The following is an 18550-nucleotide window of genomic DNA, read 5'->3' as shown; positions in this document are numbered from 1 at the left end:
GGGGGGGAGGGGGGATGGGCATGGAGGAGAGCACTTGTGGGGATGAGCACTGGGTGTTATGTGGAAACTAATTTGACAATAAACTATTTGTTAAAAAAAAAAAGACTTTCTATACACAAAAATAAACTGAAAATCTGTGTTTATTTGGGTATTTTTGGAAATATTCTGAATTACTTGGATGATTCAAGCCCCAAACCATTTTACCTTAATTTTCAGGACATTTCACACAGACTGAAAGTATTGTTTTTGGCCTGCATTCACTGGTCAGTTACTTCAACTGTGACAATCTTTTCATTCTTGTTTGTCCTATTCATGTGTGTAGGCACAAACAAAGGGTATATGGGGTGGTTTGCAGACCTATGGTTTGACTTCATATATGGAGTCAAGGAGACCTGGGTTCTAGTTCCTGCTTTAGGAGGTATTGACTAGGTTGAGATTGTTAAATTAGGAAAATAAAACCCATCTGAAACAGGTTTGTTAGGTTTAAATATGCAAAAGATATGCACAGTACCTGACACATAGGAAGTGCTGTAGAAGTGGTGGCTGATAGGGGCGCCTGGGTGGCTCAGTTGGTTAACCATCCAACTTTGGCTCAGGTCATGACTTCACGTTTTGTGAGTGTGAGCCCTGCATCAGGCCCTGTACTGACAGCTCAGAGCCTGGAGTTGCTTTAGATTCTGTGTCTCCGCCTGTCTCTGTCCCTCCCCCACTTACACTCTGTCTCTCTCTAAAAAATAAATAAGCATTAAAAAAAAGTGGTGGCTGATATTTTACCTGTAAGATAATTTTCTACAGACTTAAGGAGGGATTTGGATTTTCTGACAATGCTGTGCACAATAAAGGAACGAAAGACAAATGGCTAAATGTGGGGATCCAAGTGAGTGAGATAATAATATCTATCTTTGTATACTTGGGTTTTATCTCCAGGAAAACAATCAGTTTTATAATCAGTAGTATTAGATTAAGTGATATGAAACTGCTATTTCTGTGGGTCACAATGGTGGAATACTGGTCATTCATATGGTTCAACATAACGATATGTTGCCCAGGATTTCAAATGGCTGTAGTTTGTAAAGCTTTTCGGATTCTTCATTACTGGCCTAAAAGTAGATTTTTTCCCAGACTTTTTGGTATTTGGAATTAACCTGTCTTCTTTGAATTGTTTTTGGTCAACCAAAAGTATATAAAATTAATTTTGCCACAAAAAATGGAGAAACACCTTAAATTAACTCTTCTTGATATACAACATTCTGAAAACGTAATGTATCTCAAAATCATACACTTCCCAACCCCACACCATACACTAAATCATTCTCCAATTTCCTTCATCTTATTTCTAAATCTCTTAACTTTGAGAGTGACTTACATTTCTTCCTCATTGTATCCTTTATTGTCTGGAGGTTATGGTTCTGGAAATCCTCTTCCTGAAAGTTATCTTTCTGGGTCCATATCTACCACATTGGTCTAGGTCCTCATTCCTTCACACATAGGAGATTGCACTAGTCCATGCCTTCATCCCCACCATGTCTTTCCAGGCTCATCCTTCCTACTGGTAGGTGCCAAGAATTTTCCCTTTGAAATACTATTCCCATGTTACTCCTATCTTAAGAACAGATAATGACTATATATTGGTTATCAGCTTTAAGTATAAATTCCTCAGCCCAGACTATCTTTTTACTCCCTAATGCTTCAGCCACATCAATTTCTTAGATGAACCTTGGATATCTTTCTTTTTCCTACTTCAAGGAATTTTCTTATATGGAATTTTCTACTGGCCTCTCTTCATCTATTCATTTCTATCACTTCTTTTAAGACCTAGCTCAAAACTCCTCTTCTCTAATGTTTCCTTTCTTATTAATTTTCTTTAGTCCACATTCCTTCAAAACTGATATACATGGTATAGAGGATATATTGAGCTTTTAATATCTTGCTTTTCAATTATGGTTTTATTATTTCTTAGTCTATGCTTTATTTTCCTTAATAGAGTTTGCATTTCTTGAAGTCATGGACCATATGCTTTACTTCTTAGGAAAGTGCCTAATTTAGGGCTATAAACAAGATAGATGCCAAAGGTTTATTTAAAAAATACCAACAGTGGCATTCAGTAACTTTCACTGGTTATAAAGGTCAACATGAAGGTATTTCAGAAATAATTGAATGCAACATATGACTTTACGCAAATGTTCATTAATGTATTAAATCAACTGAAAGAAATTAAAAATTTTAACTTACCACACAGAAAGTTTTTCCACTTTCTACAATTGGTTGGTATCCAGTACAGTGGCAAAAATTACCTGATTAAGAAGAGATCAATTTTTAAGGAATGATAAAAAAAATTATATCACTTACTAGTGCTTCATTTTTTTCAGTGAAATAGCTCTATGAGTAATTAGACTCTTTTTCGTTTCCCAAATCAGCCAAATGGCTCTTTGGAACACAGATGCTCATCACAAAAGTCTTGTTATTACATTTTCTTCCTGAAATATCATAAGGATCTCCATAATTTTTCCAATCAACTCTTCCTGCTTTATATCCCACCTATGCCCAAATTCATGTAAACTGCCACCCCATAACATCTCATATGTGACCCTTTGTTAAGCTTTTGTTACATAGTCTTTTCTCTCTCACATGTTTTCTTAGGGAAAATATGTCCATTTGTCAGGTTCCCAAGCCCCCTTTTCTGGGATCTGCTTCTAACACCCCAGCCAGAGCTGTACTACTCACTGTCTGGATCCTTCTGCCGGCCTATCACCAACTGTATTAGAGTAGGGTCATTTATGTACATGTTTCATCTCACTCATTGGATTCTAAGTTCCTGGAGAAGGCAAGGAGTGTCTCAGACGTTCACCAACCCTCCCAGTACAGCATTGTAGATGTTTAATAAGTATCTGGTATTGTTTTAACCAGTCAACACTTCCAAAGCATGGTAGAAAAGGTAAGGAAACATTATCTTTTTACAAAGTATATTCAAATTTTTCAGCTAGTATAAATGATATTTATGAAGAGGTTTTAATAACATGAAAAAATTCTTATACTGTTAAAGAGTATAAAATCATATATATAGTAGCCACACATATTTGAAATAAGAAAACAAAAACTATGTATAGAAAAGACTGAAAGAAAACAGAAGTATCTGATTCTGATTGTTGTCTAGAGACAGAAATATGAATGAATTTTATTTCCCTGTCTTTTAATTTTGTTTTGAGTTTTTATAATGAAAATATGTTACTTTTATATTAAAAATAAATTTAAAATTATCATGTTCAAATGCAGTTTAAAAATTTCAGAAGTGATATAAATGTGTGGATTGGATAGGTTTAAACATCCAGAAGGGTAAAGCTTGATGCCAGTAAGTCATGTGGAAACTTGGTTAACAGGCATAGTCCTTTATTTTTTTTTTTCTTTTTACGAACAAGAATAGTTTAGGAAGAAACTGCATGTTTGAGAACGGATTGAGACTCCATAATCTAGCTTTCCTTTTGCTAAGAAGAATGTAGAAGTATATGAATTAAGAATCTCTTTTTGGAGTAAAGGAAAGGAGCTGAAATGTCTAAAATGTAACTACATGGCATGAAATACAAGTATTTAAGAGGCAATGGACAACTTCTCTCTGATAAACTATAAGCAAACAGTAAAGGACAGAGGGAACTAGTATCAGAGTTTTTGTTTTGTTTTTGTTCTTGGCCAAATAATCAGTGCCAAGTCTACAAGCACTATGAAAGGCTCACCATAGGAATGCTAATAGTACCCACTACAGAAATTCTTCTGATTCTAAGGGGAAAAAAGATGGAAATTACAAAAAAAAGTTTTTCCTTAGTCTTGAAGAGAAAGACAAGATTAAATGAAGTGATGATTTATATCAGTTGACCATTTTAGAAGGTATATGCCATATCTAACTGCATTTCTTTGAATTTTATTTTATGTTATTGTTTTCCTTAAAATATGAATATGAAGTTTATCAGTGTGGCTAGCATTTATAATTCTAGAAAAAGCTCAAACAAATGGATTGTGATCCAAAATATAATCTCCAAATTATCCACACTCAGCATAAGGTTATCTATTTCTTTTTTTTTCTTCTAAAATTTATTCCAGAGAGGGAGAGACAGCATGAGCAGGGGAGAGTCAGAGAGAGGGAGACACAGAATCCCAAGCAGGCTCCAGGCTCTGAGCTAGCTGTCAGCACAGCCTATGAACTGTGAGATCATGACCTGAGCCGAAGTCGGATGCTTAACTGACTGAGCCACCCAGGTGCCCCTAAGGTTATCTATTTCATCAAGTTAGTCAAACTTTATAGTGCCACCTCCTGTTAGCTGTTATGAATATAGGCACAGAATCTGTGAGGAAATAATCCATCCTTCTAAGACTGTCTGTGATATTAAAAAAAAACAAAAAGTAAGGCAAATCACAAGATCTCTGCTTTTCAAAGATCTCAATTCCTCATTAGTGTGGATTATTTTATTGGACAAAGATTATCAATTCAGGGTGGGTTAAAATAATAATTGCAACCATAGGCCAGAGTTTTGATAGTAATTCATAAGAAACTGAAAAATTTTGGGTGAAGAAGCTGTTGAGAAACAAGGGAAAATATTAGAGAATTTTTATATACCAGTTACCATAAAATTTAAGTTGCATTTTTACTTTGTTTTAGTCTATACTTTTCATCATAAAATTGAATTTGTCTAGGTCTGTTTACTGAAAGGGATAAAGAGCTTTCTTACAATATTTAGAGGTTTGCTTTCACAGTTTTCTTCTAAGAACTGGGGACTAGTTATCTTGAAAGTGGTAAGTTTGTTACAGAAAACTATATTTGTTAATATGCTTTTTTGTGTCTGTATAGAAAATTGTTTTTGTTATTTCATTTTAGGAGATGGAATTGCTCAGTAGATTTATTTGTGATAACAAGTTGCTGCCCATGACTTCCTAATCCAACTAGAACATAAAAAATAAAGTATATGAAAGTCTATCTTCTTTGTAAAATTAGCAAGTAGAGTTAATGGATGATTCTAACAGATTAATTTAAAATGAAACAACAAAATCTCATTCTTCCACTCTACCCAAATCTCCACATTTGGAAAAGAACTCATTTGAATGCCTTTGTAGAGTGATAATGGGATTCATAAAGGGATAAAGGTTTGTAATGAAACCAATATTGCCTCAGTTCTTGGTATCACTGCTCACAAAATGAAGGCAACACTTCCTTGGAAAGGAACTCAGCCACGGGAAGTACTAAAGAGGCCTTCATGTTAGCCAGGTGCTTGGAACTCCAAAGCTGTGCCACAGTATCTCTCCATGGGCTGGTACTTTTGGGTACTTTCTACCCTACATCCTGCCCATAAAAAATCAAAAAGGCTCACTCCAAAATCTTTGTTGTCTGCTCCGGGGTTGTCTCTCAGTGGTTCCTCAGCAGTGTGTAGATAAACATCGCCATCCCTGAGCTGCAGAAGTCACACTGTGTGCCATGATACTTGGCAAGTCTTTCCTGGGAGGAAATAGCACATTATTTATGCTTTAAACCTCTTGTTTCCCTATCTTGGACACCAGAAAGGAGTGCAGCTTATATATTTAAATTTCCAGAAATAAGTGCAGGGTAAAAGATGTTATTCTAGAAGAAAAATATTTTGATTTCTTAAAAATATTTTTATTTTTTATTTTTATTTATTTGTTTGTTTTGAGAGAGAAGGTGTAAATGAGTGAGGGGCAGAGAGAGAGAGAGAGAGAGAGAGAAACAGGGATCACCTGAAGCAGGGCTCATGCTCACCAAAGTGGGGCTTGAGCTCACCGGATGTAGGACTCCAGTGCCTGAACTGTGAGATCATGACCTGAGCTGAATAACTGACCAAGCCACCCAGGAGAAAAATATTTCTTTCTTTCTCTCTCTCTTTTTTTTTTTTTTTACAAATAGTTTATTGTCAAATTAGTTTCCACATAACACCCAGTGCTCATCCCCACAAGTGTCCTCCTCCATGCCCATCCCCCCCTCCCCCTCACATCCATCAGTCCTCAGTTTTTGTCAGCATTCAAGAGTCTCTCATGGTTTGCAATATTTCTATTTTGAAAGGCTTTTTTCTCTTCCCTCAAGAAAAGCCTAGTGGCAGGTATTAATTAAGTGACTTTACTCTCTCTACTCTCTTTCCTTTATCTGTGAAATAGGAAGTGTAGTTTAGGGAACAGGTAAAATGATTTGGAGTCATGCTCCTGTGAGTTTTGTTCCTTACTATAACTCATTAACTGTATGATCTTGGTAATTTACTTTTCTTCATCTTTAAAATTAGAGTAATAATGGTATCTACTTTACAGGATGGTTGTGAGAATAAATGAATGAGTATATGCAAATCAGTTAGCAGTCTCCCGTGAGTCATTTCATCCTCTTCTCCATCTATATTATAGAATTTTTTGATGGATTAAATGACAAAATTATATAAATGCTTTGAAAATGTAAAGTCAAATTAGTATGTTGTGCCATTCATATATTTAATTTATGCATGTTCTACTTTAATGTATTTAAACACAACAACAAAACAATAAAAATAGGTAGGAAATACGACTCTGTGGGTCCCTCTGTTTCTGTCCCACGTGTCTCTCACAGGGCACTCAACTGGATGGCTTGGGTGTGCTTCAAATGTTTTTAAATAAACATTCTTCAAATAGCATAACCCCTAGATGAAAGCCAAATGCTTCACCTGTAGCCCAACTGAAAGGGCAGCTATTATTCTAATGTTAGAGAGAAATATGGCCATGTTGGTTTTATTGCCAGATGGAGAATTGTTTAAGTGTGGCATATAAGCCTGGCTGTAAATGTGATGGTAAAAGTTTAGCAACTGAATCTCTGGGGGGAAAAGCTCTAACTTTTACCTTCTATCAATTTTAGTCGTAAAATAGTTGTTACCGTGGCTGATAACATGCTTCCAATGTGATGTCCCTGAATGTGGATCTGGGAAGAGATGCACATAACATACCATTATGTGGTATTTCTACCACGTAGATAAACATACATAGCCTTAAGAGCATAGATAATAGTAAAATAATTAGAAAATGATGGATGTTGATATTTATTAACTTTTTAAATAATATTTATGTAAAATCTGTTTAGTTTAATTTTTAATAATGGCTGTGTTTAAAGACTGGCTCACAACATGCCTCAAAATTTAATATTTCATTCTCACAAGCCAATATGAACCTGTCCAGGACACTACTGAACAAATCTAGCATCTGTACTATCAAGGTTTGAGAGAAAGAAATCTGATAAGCTGCAGCATTAGGTGCTTCCATCACTGTTAAGATGATGATCCAAGTGTGGGGTAAGACCTGAATAAGACCAAAAAGTCATTAAGTTTATGGCTGAAAGACATACACTATCACCAGGTACCCATCATTGGTAACACATTGTCAGGTAACACATTGTCTTAGCTCTCATGTTCCAAACACAATATTTAACAGGAGGAATTTCAAAGGAAACAATAGCTATTCATAATTTTCTTTCTATACAATGCTTTCAAAGCTTAACCTCTGTAGAAGTTCTTGAGTATATAAAAATAACTTGTTTCTTTAAAAAGTCCTCTAAACTCTAGTGAATGCTTTGTTATTTTTGCTGTGTTTTACTGTAGCATGGTGTCAGTTACTTATGAAATATTTGGGAAGTATTTATACACATAATTTGCCTCTTATTCAGAGTTCAGTGATTTCAAAATGTGGTGGACAACTAATTTCTGTTACAAACTTTCTGGTTTCTTATCTCACTTTATTCTCTTGTCAGACTTGATTGTTCTTGTTTTAGGCCAAGGATGGGGTTGAGAAGTTAAGATTTATTAAAATCAATGAAGGAATCTTGCTTTATATAACAATCCCTAAAAAGTCCCTTAGCTATGAAGCACTGAATCTGACAAAATGAAAATTTAGAATCACAAAGTATTTCAACGTAGGTAACCTAATTGGATACAGTAAACTATGTATTGTTGGATCTGGTTGGCTAGTATATTGTTGAGGATTTTTGCATTCATGTTCATCAGGGAAATTATTTACCACAACCAAGTGGAGTTTATACCTGGGATGCAGAGCTGGTTCAGTATCCACAAAACAATAAATGTGATATATCACAACAATAAAAGAAAGGACAAGAACCACATGATCCTCTCAATAGATGCAGAGAAAGCATTTGACAAAATGCAGCAACTTTCTTATGATAAAAACCCTCAAGAAAGTAGAGGCAGAAGGATCATACCTCAAGATCGTAAAAGCCACGTATGAAAGACCTACCACTAATATCATCCTTAATGGGAAAAAACTGAGAGTTTCCCCCTAAGGTCAGGAACACAACAGGGATGTCCACTCTAGCCACTGTTTTTCAACATAGTATTGGAAGTCTTATCCTCAGCTATCAGACAACACAAAGGAATAAAATGCATTCAAATCAGCCAGGAGGAAGTCAAACTTTCACTCTTTGCAGATAACATGATACTTTATATAGATAACACAAAAGATTCCACCAAAAAACTTCTAGAACTGATCCATGAATTCAGCAAAGTGGCAGGATATAAAATCAATGCACGGAAATTGGTTGCATTCCTATACACCGATAATGAAGCAACAGAAAGAGAAATCAAGGTATCGATCCCATTTACAATTGCACCAAAAACCATAAAATACCTAGGAACAAATCTAACCAAAGAGGTAAAAAATCTATACACTGAAAACTATAGAAAGCTTATAAAAGAAATTAAAGAAGACACAACAAATGGGAAAAATATTCCATGCACCTGGATTGGAAGAACAAATATTGTTAAAATGTTGATACTGCCCAAAGCAATCTACATATTCAATGCAATCCCTATCAAAATAACACCAGCATTCTTCACAGAGCTAGAACAAACAATCCTAAAAATTCTATGGAACCAGAAAAGGCCCCGAATAGCCAAAGCAATCTTGAAAAATAAAACCGAAGCTGAAGGCATCACACTCCCAGACTTTAAGAGATATTACAAAGCTGTAATCATCAAGACAGTACGGTACTGGCACAAAAACAAACACTTAGATCAATGGAACAGACTAGAGAACCCAGAAATGGACCCACAAATGTATGGCCAACTCATCTTTGACAAAGCAGGAAAGAATATCCAGTGAAATAAAGACAGTCTCTTCAGCAAATGGTCCTGGGAAAACTGGAGAGCCAGATGCAGAAAAATGAACCTGGACTGCTTTCTTACACCATCACACAAAAATAAACTCAAAATAGATGAAAGATCTAAATGTAAGACAGGAAACCATCAAAATCCTCGAGGAGAGAGCAAGCAAAAATCTCTTTGACCTTGCCTGCAGCAACTTCTTACTTAACATGTCTTCGGAGGCAAGAGAAACAAAAGCAAAAATGAACTACTGGGACCTCATCAAAATAAAAAGCTTCTGTACAGTGAAGGAAACAATCAGCAAAGCTAAAAGACAACTGATGCAATGGAGGAAGACATTTGCAAATGAAACATTGGATAAAGGTTTAGTATTTAAAATCTATAAAGAACTTATCGAACTCAGCACCCAAAAAACAAATAATCCAGTGAACAAATGGGCAAAAGACATGAATAGACATTTCTCCAAAGAAGACATCCAAATGGCTGACAGACACATGAAAAAATGCTCAGCATCATTCATCATCAAGGAAATACAAATCAAAACCACAATGAGATACCACCCCACATCCATCAGAATGGCTAAAAGTAACAATTCAGGCAACAATAGATGTTGGTGAGGAGAAAGAGGAACTCTTTTGCGCTGCTGGTAGGAATGCAAACTGGTGCAGCCACTCTGTAAAAAGTATGGAGGTTTCTCAAAAAATTAAAAATAGAACTAACCTATGACCCAGCAATTGTACTATTAGGAATTTATCCAAAGAATACAATGCTGATTTGAAGGGGCACATGTACCCCAATGTTTATTTTTTATTTTATTTTTTTAATTTTTAAAAATGTTTTATTTATTTCTGAGAGAGAGAGAGAGAGATAGCGTGAACAGGGGAGGGTCAGAGAGAGAGAGGGAGACACAGAATCCGAAGCAGGCTCCAGGCTCTGAGCTAGCTGTCAGCACAGAGCCCGATGCAGGGCATGAACCCACAAACTGCGAGATCATGACCTGAGCTGAAGTCGGCTGCTTAACCGAATGAGCCACCCAGGCACCCCAATACAATGCTGATTTGAAGGGGCAAATGCACCCCAATGTTTATAGCAGCACTATCGACAGTAGCAAAAGTATGGAAAGAGCCCCAATGTCCATCGATGGATGTATGGATAAAGAAGGATAAAGAAGATGTGGTGTGTATATATATATATATATATATATATATATATATATATGCACACACACAATGGAGTACTACTCAGCAATCAAAAAGAATGAAATTTTGCCATTTGCAACTACATAGATAGAACTGGAGGGTATTATGCTAAGTAGAGTTAGTCAGAAAAAGACAAATATCATATGACTTCACTCATATGAGGAATTTAAGATACAAAACAGATGAACATAAGGGAAGGGGAGTGAAGACAATATAAAAACAGGGAGGGGGACAAACATTAAGAGACTCTTAAATAATGAGAACAAAAGAGGGTTACTGGAGGGATTGTGGGAGAGGGGATGGGCTAAATGGGTAAGGGGCATTAAGGAATCTACTCCTGAAATCATTGTTGCACTATATGCTAACTTGGATGTAAATTAATGAGTAAACAGATAGATAAACTTAAAAAAATCTGATTTGGAGTACAGTAGACTACATGGGATACCTATACCAACATCTGGTTCCAGTCACATTACACTCTTACCTGTAGAAGATGAAACCTGTTTTTGATGTTTCCTACACCTTCTACTGTGGTGACAGCAGCACCATATAGAAAGCAGATGGGCACCAGGCATGCTGTAACTGGATAGTGGCTGTGATGGCATTTTGTAAAGAGAATACATTGGAATCATAGGGAGTGAGAACACAATTCAGGGGGTCTAGGAAAGTCATGGGACTATGTTTCTCTGAGAATATAGAGAACACTAGATAACAAAACAAAACAAAGCATAAGTTTCTTTAAGTGTCCAGGAAAGAACTTACATATGGCTGGCATCAAATGGCAAAGAAGAAATGGAGAAGAAGAAAAATGAAGAATTTTGTATAAGACCTCCAAGAGACCCCCCACCTCATTAGAAACCTCTTACTCTTAAGATGATGTTTTGACTTGTAAAAACCACAATGGGGCAGTTTAGTCCATTTGGTTTCCAAGTATGCAAAGCTTTTAAATATACAGATACTCTGGTTGCATGCTAGCCCAATTAAATCAGAATTTATGGGTGGGATCATTTCATCACTTTTTAAAGCTCATCAGCTGATTCCAACGTAGGGCCATATGTGGAAGCACCAGTTTATGCCCTTATCTTGGCCACCTCTCCCACAGTAGAGTCTGTATTAATGACAAAGTGGATGTGGTTAGCAAAAGAGTCTCATCTCACTGGTTGGGAATGGGGTCCAGACCTCAGTCCAGTCTAGCTTTTTATTCCCACTCAGGTTAAGTGCCATTCTCTTTCAGGCATGGGAAGTTGTCTCTTGCCCATGGAATGTTTCCTTTATTCTCCACCCAGGAAGACAGTAAACGTGCTCTTCTTCTGAAGAAAAGACAGAGTGCTGCTCTTGGCTCCACCAGCCCTTTGAATGATCAGAGGTGTTTGGAAACCAGCCACCTGGCTGGTTGGGGGCCCTGGGAGAATGCATAATGTACAGGGCAAGAGTGCAACAGATATATATTTTTTTAATGTCATCCAAGTCCCCCTCCCCCATTAAGTTTACTTTCTCATAATCTCATTCCCCTCTCCCTTTTCTCTCTGAACAGCTCTTCCAGTGCTCATTGCTCTCCTCAGCCTTATCCTCATGGCTCATCTAGAAAATAGAGGCATAAGCCCCCTCCACTCCCAGCCCGCTACTTCTTACCCAGAGTTGTAGTCACTCCCCTGTGCTCTTGGTCAGAAGGGCAGTAGTCCTTCCTCCATTCCCCTGTGCTCTGGCTCCCAGCTGTTCTTCTGTTGGAAGATTGGACCTGGTCCATCACCAACAGTCCTCCTAACACCTTCCTTTTTAGAGTCTCATTTCCCTAAATTCCCTTGAATTTAAAAATAAATTCAAGTGTTTGCTCTGCTACACAAAACAAAACAAACAAAGCAAAACCCGATGTCTCTCTCCAGCTACTGACCCATCTTTCTTTCCCTTCTTAGTTAAGTTTCTTCAAGAACTGTCCACAACCTTCTGGCCCTCCAGCCATTCCTGTGTTCTGGGAGCTGCATCAGCCTCGCTGGATGACAGTCACAGCAAGGAAATGGCAGCATTTGCACAGCTCCTGCCATGAGAAACGAAAAACTGGTATCTCCTTCTGATACTACTGGCTCATGTTGGAAATGAGCCTGCTGGTATTGACCAGGCCTCACAATGTTCCAAATCAGACCAATATTTCCCACACAGATACCTCATAAGGAAAAGCATATTCCTGCCTCTTCAAAAAAGATTTTAGATGAAAGCATTGTGGATGTTTGTCAAAAGGCTCTTCCTATGGGCCTTTAGATCTAAGACTTAGATAATAAAGGGGGTTAAGAACACAAGAGTTACAATTGAGCCTGGTGCTGAGACAAAGAGCCTAACTTAGAGTTAAGGAACAGATAAGGGCAGAACTTAAATTAATACTTAAACCTTTTCTAATTGGTGATGTATAGCAGTCCCTTCCCTAAGGCCTATTTTCCACAAACACCCTCCCTTACACTGGCAGCTGGGATGAGGATAGATAAGAGTAGCTAAAACATAAGCCCCAAAACAAAGGCTGACACATTTAGGGCCTCCATGGTGTTTACGCATTCAGCATCAAGTAAAAAAAGTTTGCACAAACAACTTATTAAACAGCTCAAAAACATTCGTCCTCTTGTGAGCCAGACAGAATGACTCCTAGCCTATCTATATACATAACTTATGACCTAATCTTAGCGTTATTAACTTAGAACAAATATGACCCAACTGAGGTCAAATACAAACAATAATATATCAGAAGTTTATTTTGGGAGGCCTTTAAACAGAAGGCCCAAAGTGTCCTCGAGATAAACAGCCCTACAGCATATCCAGAGGAAGCTACCCTGAGAGTAGATACTAGCAGCCAACTTATACAGTTGACTCAGCATAAGGCAAGTTGATACCCAGCAACCAGCTCCCACCCTCACCCCAGGTGGGATATGTGTGGCATTCCTCAGGCACTCCTGGCTGCCCAAGAACAAAGGCAAGGACAGGAAACAAATGATTAAACTGATAAGAGTCTCCATCAGTTTTCAAATATCTTAGTAATAGTACAAGAAAACGACAAACTTATCAATAGCCTAATCTCCAGGAACTCCCTACTGTCTTAATGATAATGCTTCCTAGAGGGAAAACAATCTTAGCTTGACAATAACTAGGCCTCCTGTAATCTGTAAATCCTCATTAGCATATGGAAATCCCTTTAAGAAACTTCCTCTTGATTTTACCTCCCCTAACTCCACAGTATATAAGCAGTCACTCTGCACAACGCCAGTGCAGCTCTTTCTGCCCACAGGTGCTGTCCCTGTGATTTAATAAAATCACATTTTTGTACCAAAGACACAAAGACATCTTCAAGAATTTTTTTTTTTTTGCTGTTGTCTCTGAACCCCCACCCCCCAAAACCCCATCATCCCATGCCAGGGAAGGAATGTGACACTAGGGTCAAACTTGGTTCTTTGCCTCAAGGACCTCACTTCTGTTTCCTGCCACACCCTCCCACTCCCCCCACAACTCTTTGAATCCACCAGAATAAACTTCTTTTAGTTCCTCAAAAGCACTACATTCTGATCACTCTGACCCCACCTCATGCTCCTGACTGGAATAGCTTCACCCCAAGACTTCTGTTTGCTCAGCAAACTCCCACTCAACCATTATTTTTTCCCTCCCTGTGAGAAATAAGCCCACTGACCCAATCAAAGGAGGGATGTGGAGACTCGGAGCACAGTGAAGCAAAGCTTTAATCAACGTTCTCGCAAGAGCAGGTGTTTGATGGACAGGCACACTCCTGGCAGTTACAGCAGGCAATTTATCTCCTAGTGTGCAAGTCCCTCCCCTGATTCCTCATTGGCTGAGCACTACAGAGTTCATAGCCTTACCCAGCAGTTGCCTATGCCCATGTAAGGCAAAAAGCAGTCTGGCTGGAACAAATGTACATTCCTTGAGGTGATGAAGAGACTTTAGTTCTTTGGTGCATGCTCATTGCAAAGCCTGCAAAAGATAAGCCTGTGAAATGGAGAGGGGAAGAAGAATCAGGAAGTGAAGTGTTTAAAGGTTTGGGACTCCACTGTGAGGGGTGGAGGGTTTGTACATATTTCCAATAGGTAGACAGCAAAGATTTTATTTGGTATTTCTGAAAACGAATCCTTTCACTTCTCACACCTCAAGCCTGGTGTGAGTGTCCTGCCTGTGACCTCACATCATGGCACCCATCACACTTGCTGTTTTCTTCTCCACTGGCTGGAGTGAGTCTTCACTCACTAGACTTAGGGCAGAGGTTGTGTCTTCTTGCTTACATTTGAACACCTGGTGCTTGGTGAAATTTATTAGCTAAATGAAGAACTGTTTTTGAGAACCTCAAGAAGTGTGGGTATGTGAAGGGTGTGGGAAAGCAAGGACAAATGTTTAGGGAGCCTCTGAGATATCCTATTTCCTCAGTTTTAACCTAGAACCAGGATCTCATGGAGATTAAGCAACTCTAAAATGACACACCCTCCTTGACCCAAGTAGCTACAGGATCATGACCCAATTTGTGGTGCATGATCTGGTTCCCCAGGTTGGACTGCTTCAGATCAGGCCAGGAGGTTTCCTGTGAAGACAGTGACACAGGATCACTCCACTGCAGGTCTGGATAGGGCAGCTGGGATGGGTGGGGTGACTCAGTGGGAGGCTGTAACATTGGGCAAGGAAGGAGTAGAATGTCGAAGGAGATGGGGAGGCCTACAAACAAATTTTGTTCTTTGTGTCACTGTGTTCCATCTTGGGAATGACACCTAAGCCAGGCTCCAAGTCAGCAGCAAACTGGGGTTTTGTGGGAATACAAAACTTTTATAATATTGGAGAATTAAGGAAAAACATACATGATTATGAATATAAATTAGGCACAAGGCTTTGGAAGGGGCCATGGGAATCCTGTGAAAAATGAAATGGGCTGGTGCTGATGTGTACATGTGGGGCGCTGGTTCTGGTGGAAAATCTATGGTCATTCACAAACATTCATGAAAATTACCTACTTGAGGAACAAGTTTAAAAAAAGCCCCTGACTCCATCCCAAAACTGTTGCCTTGTAATTAGCGGTTGGGGCCTGGAAATCTCAGGTGAGTCTTATTTACTCAGAATGTCTTACTTATGGTATTAGACTTCAGAAAGGAACAGAGAGAGGGGTCCCTGGGAAGATGGGCCAATGGGCGGCTGGGGGTGATGCTGCCCAGGACTCTTTCTGGCCATGTTTACTTGGGAGTGCATGAATTTTCAGCTTGCTCCTAATAGAGATGAATTTCATTTTAAGATGTCCAGAGAAAGCATGATGAAGTGTGTGAAGGATTTAGAAGTGATATAAAAGGGAAATGATAGGGAACATCAACTAACACTGAGATTTTGAAGCTGGTAGATGGGAGATGGCAGAACCAATGAGGGAGGACTTAGCCTATTTGGGTTTTGTTTTGTTTTGTTTTTAGCTATAAGCCCAGGTGCTGGAATAGTGAGTGGAATAGGACATTAGGGGACATTACTGCCTAGAGTAGTAAAATGATAGGTTAGGAAACCTGATTGCAAGGGGTTAAATAGCGAGAGACCAAGTCTGGAGAGAAAATGAGGCATCAGGTACACATAATTTCTTAGATAAGTTTGGCAAGGAAATAACAGGGAGAAACAAAGTAGTGTTTTTAGATGTGTATGTTGGGAGTCAAAAGGACAGAAGTGGAGAAAGAAGTAAAGATCCTGAAGGGAGGCAATAACATTATCTTATATACCATTGAATCCCCAGAGCCTAACATAGTGCCTGGGTCTTAGTAGGTGTTCAATAAGTATATATATTTAAACTTCTTACTTTGAAATACTTATAGTTTCCTAGGAAGTTGCAAAAATGGTACAGTGACAATACCTGTCACCCAGCTTCACCCAAAGATGACATCCACATAACTACAGTACAACTATACTATATCAAATCCAGGAAGTTGACATGGGTACTACACTGATAACCAGACTAGAGAGCTTATTCAGATTTTACCATTTACACATGTATGCATACTATATATGTACAGTTCTATGCAATTTTATCTCATAGATCTGTGTAACCACTGCCACAATCATTCCCTTCTGCTTCCTCTGTATGGTTGCTCCTGAACCCAAGAAATTCTTTCTGAATATTTATTGCAGGTCTGTTGAAGGTCTTGGTGGGGTAGGGAGTGAAATAGGGCCAGGTCAGAAGTAGAGAGCTGAGAGTGCATTAGCTCTACATTAGAATTTTGAAATATGTTTATAGAACCTTGTTTTCTCCAATAAAAATTATTAAAAAGTGTAGGTGACAAGTCAATGAAGTCTTCATGGGAAACTACTGTCTGTGACATGCACCCCTGGCAACTGACTGGATGTTTTTATTTTAACACTCCTGAATGTAAAACCGTCATCAGGTGACCAGGAGATTAAAAAAGTCATAAAGTTATTTCCAAAGTTAGCACACTTGTGTTCCACTGGATGATTCTTTTGGTTTTGCTCAGGTGAAAACAACAAGTAAAGCATGAATCTCTCTCTTTTGGATGCATTCTGTCAACTCCAATCAGATTTCTACAAATTGAACAGAAGGGTATTCACCTTGAGCAAATTCAGGGTGACTTTCTTCAGAAGTCTTAGCATTTGTTAACTTTTTGCCACCCAATCCAGATTGATTAGTCAAATATAAGGATATGGACTTTCCTCAGGTAGGATGGTAGATTTGCTTCAGGACCAGCACTCTTCTCTGTGACCTATATCATGAAATGAGTAAAGAAATGTTATGGTGGGGCGCCTGGGTGGCTTAGTCGGTTGAGCGTCCGACTTTCGCTTAGGTCATGATCTCGCGGTTCGTGGGTTCGGGCCCCGCGTCGGGCTCTGTGCTGACTGCCAGCTCAGAGCCTGGAGCCTGTTTCAGAGTCTGTGTCTCCCTCTCTCTCTGACCCTCCCCTGCTCGCGCGCTTTCTCTCTCCTAGAAATAAATAAAACATTAAAAAAAAAAAGAAGAAATGTTATGGCAATTCTATGCATTGTTTTGGGGAGTTTTTTTTTGACAGATGGTGGCTTCACAAGGGGAAAAATAACAAAGGAAACTTTTCTAACAGTTGGAACCAATTTTAAAGAAGTTATGGAGCATTCTTTCAATGTCTTTGAATTTTCCAATATATATGACAATTATAAATTCTGGATTGTTTTTCCTTCCAGTTACCCAGAAAGGACTCAAATGGAAAAACAGATACCTAGTTTCCAAAATTGACTCAGGTAGTGGCCATAGGAAGTCACAGAAAAGGTTAGCTAGAGATTTCTTAATGGAGTCATGGAGGAGTGTGTTATAAATGGAGCCCCTCCTGTTCCACACTCTGCTTCCAGCTCCCCAGTGGAGTGGAGGTGCCACTATCTAAAGGAAGAGCAGAAGGGAGCATGAATCCGGTTCTGCCTTTCATGTCACACTCTTGGATGCTACTGCCAATAGATCAAAGCTGGCACGAGATGAAAACTGTCTGCTCTCCCTGGCCAAGGCAGTTCTTCTGCTGGCTATAGTCAGTCAAGATTAGAAAGAACGGGAGAGAAACTTACCAGGAAGTGTAGAAACCCAGAAACAGAAGACATCATTCCACTAAAAGTGTTTTTTACTTTTCTCACCCCAGAAAAAGGCAACAAACCACATTATTCTTCATATGCTGCCTGCGATTTCCAACACGCCTTCTGAGTTCTCAGATGATTTACTCAGTCAGAGATGAGCTCCTCATCACCCACCACTTGGAATCTTAGTGTGAGGAGGGGGCTAAGGATGGTAGCATCTCAGATACAAAGCAGTATTTCGAAAGGTGGGAATAAGATAGGGGGAGTGAGTGACAGTGTGCAAGCCAGGAGTACTGTAACTTCCTCCTGTGTCCACTATAAGGGGAGGCCACAGCCGGGTGGCACCATTCTGTGCTATAAAGACACTGATATGCCTGAGACAACATTCTAGGTAAATAGTAAATCTTCCCCAGGTATTTTAGCTGTCTGATGAGTACAGCACTTGATTTAATGCTGTCTTCTTCAATCATGACATGGCCTCAATTTCCAAATGAAGAAAAAGGAAAGAAAGATTAGACTTTGGGAAATTAATTAAAGGCTGCCAACTGCAATTTTGACATATCAAGTATACAGTACTTCCAGACATTTGAAATAAACATTTCAGTAATCATGAGAAATACTGATCATACCAATAGTTGCACTCACAGAATTGTAGGGGTACATCCTCTTTCCTCCAGTAATTTATAG

At 38.7% G+C, this 18550-nt stretch overlaps 1 pseudogene; it reads right to left on the bottom strand.

Moving 5' to 3' along the window:
- LOC144217881 (aldehyde oxidase 4-like) overlaps window positions 1–12065 on the bottom strand; it is a 63111-nt pseudogene extending 51046 nt beyond the window's left edge.
- Between the last annotated feature and the right edge of the window lie 6485 nt (window positions 12066–18550).

This window comes from Crocuta crocuta, unplaced genomic scaffold (assembly GCF_008692635.1).
Source record: "Crocuta crocuta isolate KB4526 unplaced genomic scaffold, BGI_CrCroc_1.0 scaffold159, whole genome shotgun sequence".
NCBI classification, from domain to species: domain Eukaryota; kingdom Metazoa; phylum Chordata; class Mammalia; order Carnivora; family Hyaenidae; genus Crocuta; species Crocuta crocuta.
Note: the sequence above shows the minus strand (reverse complement) of the source record. Positions and strands in the feature narration are given on the sequence as shown.